Raw genomic sequence first — 4,620 nt, 5'->3', positions numbered from 1 at the left:
TATTTGTGTATTTGGTATAGGGTCTCACTACGCAGCTTGGACTCATAGTGATCCTCCTGTTTTCAGCCTCCCCAGCACTGGGATTCCAGGTGTGCGCTGCCATGCTTGGACTCTGTCACTGGCTCACTGGGCCCCTGGGGTCGAGCCGGTAAGGCACGCGGGATCAGGAGTCAAACCCTGGTACCTGCCTTGCTAAAGCAGGCACTTAGTCTGCTGAGCTATCTCACCAGCCCACTTTTAGCTGTTAATGTGATTTACTTAGCTGTAATTTCATGTGATTTAATATTTAATAATGGTTGTTTAACCATCTGCTTGCAACATTTCTGAAAACTTAGTGACCCGATTTCCTCCCGCACACTGCTGCCCCTGCTGTCTGATACCACCATACGGAAGCGAGGGGAGAAAAGCCATCCCAAAGCGAGATCCAAGAGTCAGCTCTGGACATAGGAGCACTGACCTCTTCCATTTTTGGTTCTTGGAGACTTCGTTCCTCTAGGCTGTCCTACTGTGTCCTTCCACACGATGTACATGATCTCCTGAGGACTAAGGGGTTCCTGAGCACCCCCTAGTGGTAAAATATGTGACCAACATGAAATCCACATCCTGTGTTCTGTTGTGCTCCACTCCCACCAGGTGTGGTTGTGTGTGTGCCTACTGTATGCCAGGTACTGTTGTGTGGACACTATATACATTATCTCGGCTCCCCTTTATAACAATCTTATCAATACGTGTCACTGTCCAAATTTTACAGATTATTGGGCTGGTGAGATGGCTCAGTGGTCTAAAGCATCTACTTAGAACAAGCTTAGCAAAACACAGGGACCGCAGTTCAATCTCCCAGCACCACATGCCAGCCAGCCCCGCCCCCTGGTGGGCTGAGCTGGCCACACACACACACACACACACACACACACACAAATAAATAAATAAATAAAATTTAAAAAAAAACAAATTTTACAGATTAAAAAACTAAGGCTGATATAGGTACACCTTGCCCAAGACCCACACACACGTTAGAATTGGTGCTCCCATGTCAAGTCCAGCTTCTACCCTTTGTGCTGGGCTTTGCTCCCCTCTCTGGATGCATCCAGTTCTCATCCACAGCCTTCTCAGAAAGAGCAGAGGCTAATATGGCAGGTACGCTTGATGGTCTGGCATTTGCATTCCTCTTCTGGGCTTTGGATGAGTGGACGGTGGTTCCAAAGAACACAAGCATAGCAAATAAAGGCCAGAGGAGGCCCTACAGAAACACAAATGAAACTTGTATTTCAGAGATTCAGAAGTTAACTGGCAGACAGGTGGATAGATTCAATAAGGCAGAGTCAGGCTTTCTGGGCCTGGAGGCTGTGCTTTTACCATTGCACTCTCTTACAGGACTCTTCTTCCATTATTTCCTAGTCAAGGGGGCCTTTGACTTAGGACATGGTCCCACCACTGCACCCAACCTCATTGGCGAGTGTCTCTGCTGCTTGGCCCTGTCAGGCAGGAAAGCTTTCTTTCTTTTTTTTTTTAATTATTTATTTATTTATTTATGTGTGTGCGTGTGTGTGTGTGTGTGTGCGTGCGTGGCCAGCCCAGCCCACCAGGGGGCGGGGCTGGCTGGCATGTGGTACTGGGGGACTGAACCGCGGTCCCTGTGCCTTGCTTTGCTCAAGCTTGTTCTAAGTAGGTGCTCTAGACCACCGAGCCATCTCACCAGCCCCAGGAAAGCTTTCAAAAACAGATTTTCTCTTGTTTCTGTATCAAATCACTATAGACTCTGGCTTGAAACAGCACAGATTTATTATCTTGTGATTCTGTAAATCCAAGGTCTGACATAGCCCTCTCTGGGCTAAATGAAGGCACTAGTAGGACTGTGTTCCTTGGGGGAGACTTAAAAGAAATAGATTTCCCTACCCTTTCCATCTTCAAGAGACCACTGACATTCCTAGCCTTTTGAGTCTTTCTTTATCTGCTCAGCCACTGACGTTGCATTATTATTATTTTTTTTTTGAAACTCTTCCATAAGCATAGATCCCTCTCTAAGCACTCCTTTTTATGGTACCAGGAATTGAACTCAGGACCTTGTGCTTGCTGGGCAGGTGCTGTTCGTCTGAGCTATATCTCTGACCCACACATTCCATTTTTTGGGAGGGGGCAGCTCAGCCTGCCCTGAGGGCAGGGCTGGCACTGCATGTGGTGCTGGAGATCAAACCGCAGTCCCCTGTGCCTGCCTAAGCTCGCCTAAGGAGGTGCTTTAGACCACTGAGCTATCTCACCAGCCCCCCAAGCACTCCATTTTTAAGAACTCATGTGATCAGATAATCTAGAATCATATTTCCATTTTCATGTTTATATCTTAAATCACATTTACAAATGTTCTTTTGCCTTGGAAGGATTTGGGGATTAGGACATGGGCATTACTAGGGGCTCATTCCTTTCACAGCCCAAGGGGTTAAAGCAAACAGCAGAACAATAGCTTGGGACCTGTGAAGGTCAAATGCAGGTGAAATCAGAGGGACTAAGAAAGTGGGACAGAGATAGGCAGTTTGTACATTAGGCAGACACAGAAGTAGAGGTCAGAAGCAAGAAGAGAACCAAGACCAGGCATGAAGGTTCTAGGGGAACTGGAGGTGAGGGTGGGGGTAAGGGATGGAAGATGTCACACCCATGTTTCTTGGGTACGTGTTGGCCCTACCTTGTCTGAAACTTAGAGTCAAGGTGGACTTATGGCTTAGCTGTTTCTGATCAACACCAGGGCAGTTCAAGGAAAGTATTCAGCATTAATAACAGTTCTCAAACTCAGAGGGTAGACCTCCCACCATCCTGGGCTGGCAGGGAGTCTGGAGGGGGAACATGTTGGGGTAGGGTTGTGCTCATCAAGTCACTAGGACACCCCAATGGAACAGGTCCGTCTCAGACTCTGCCCATTGCAGTGCCAGGGGAAAGCAAACTCTGGATGACCTGGAACTGGCAATTAAATGTGCTGGCCTAGAGTGACATTCTTCTAGGCCAGAACTCTCACTTCCTTGCAGAACTCATTGTGCAGACTGGACTTAATTACTAGGTCCCAATCTATGCACACAAGAGCCAAGAAGAGCAATCCTGCTATAGAACCAGAAGTGGATGGGGAAGCAGAGCTATCTGACAACAGGACTAATGGCTACCATGCTGTGAAAAAACACATGGACAATTATGTGCAATGAGAGAGAGAAAGTGCTGAGTTCCATCTGAGAGGAAGTAATAGTAGGATCGGAAGTGGAAGGCCAGGCAGAAAACTCAAAACTTCTGTGTGGTCTGGGAGAATGTGTGCAAAGGCAACCAGGGAGAGGAGCTGGGGGTGCTTGAGAGGCACAGGAAGTGCTGCAGCTAGATGGGAGACCCAGCTGGGGCCCACCAGGAGACAGCAGGGGCCCTGTGGGGCCAGGTTTTATGTCTCTCTAAGGGATTTTCAAGGACCCTGTGGACAATGGGAGCCAGGGCTTGTAGGTTTCAGGCAAGGGAGGACATAATCTAATCTGCATTTCAGAAGAAAACTTTGACTGTAGGGCTGGGGAGTAGAGGCTCTGAGAGCCTGATTTTGAACTGGAGGGAGAGAAGCAGGATGCATGACACCTCCTGGAGTGCTGAGAGCAGTAGGGTGACCCTGGCCTCTTCTCCCCATCTTTCCTCTTGTCCTCTTTTGTCATCTTCCCCCTTTGAACTCATTTTTAAGACTTTTTCTTGTTTTGGCTCCAACTCAGAAGAGATGGGAAAAACCAGGATGAGAATATGCTCCTTCCACGGATAGCGATACCTCAGCTGTCAGATGGCTCCAAGCCTGACATTTCCACTATTTGAACAGCACCATGTGGGGGAAAAGTCTGTTTGGTGTTTGTAACTTTGATCCATAGTCAAGCAGAAAATCCGGTCTGCATCTTGTACTATGGATAACCACTAAGAAGATAACAATGTACAATGTATTAATTATTGAAACTGTCCTATTAATCAGTTTTGAAACTGTCTCATTGCTATTTGTTTCTCAATAAAATAAAATAAGACAGAAACTCTAACTTGGAAAAAACATGAACAGGCCAAGAAAGCCAGCCACCACATCTCACTGCAGACCAAAAGTGACATTTCTGTCTAACTGCTGTTCTCGCCCAGACAACATACAGTGTTGGGTAAATGCATTAAACTACTCATCATTGGGCATTTTTCACTTTATTGCATGAAATATCATAACTATGGCTTCGAAGCAAGTGAGTATGGCCAGCAGTAATGCTAAGAGCAAAATTGTGAGAACCACCATAGAATTAAATAATTGCAAAATTTGTTAAAGTCCTGAAAAAATAAATTTGTAAGTGTGATTTTTAGGCCTCAGAACCAATTATTTGGTTTTCTATTATTTCTTGGGGAAACTGTGCTCAGTTCACAGACTTTCTAGCATTGAAACACGAGTTTGGAACAAATTGAGTTTAACTACCTAGGTATCATTGTACTTTCATCATCCCCAGAATCCACCTCAACATTTTATTCTTGGCCTCTGCTGACCCAGCGTGGGCCAGCAAACATTTCCATTTCTAAAATACTGCCGAGGAGGAGGGAGGCAAGTTGGTGTCTCTAGATGGCCTTTTAGTGCCTGCCTGTGTGCACATAACC

Source organism: Octodon degus, unplaced genomic scaffold (genome assembly GCF_000260255.1).
Source record: "Octodon degus isolate 3935 unplaced genomic scaffold, OctDeg1.0 scaffold00094, whole genome shotgun sequence".
NCBI classification, from domain to species: Eukaryota; Metazoa; Chordata; class Mammalia; order Rodentia; family Octodontidae; genus Octodon; species Octodon degus.
This window is presented reverse-complemented; position numbering follows the sequence as displayed.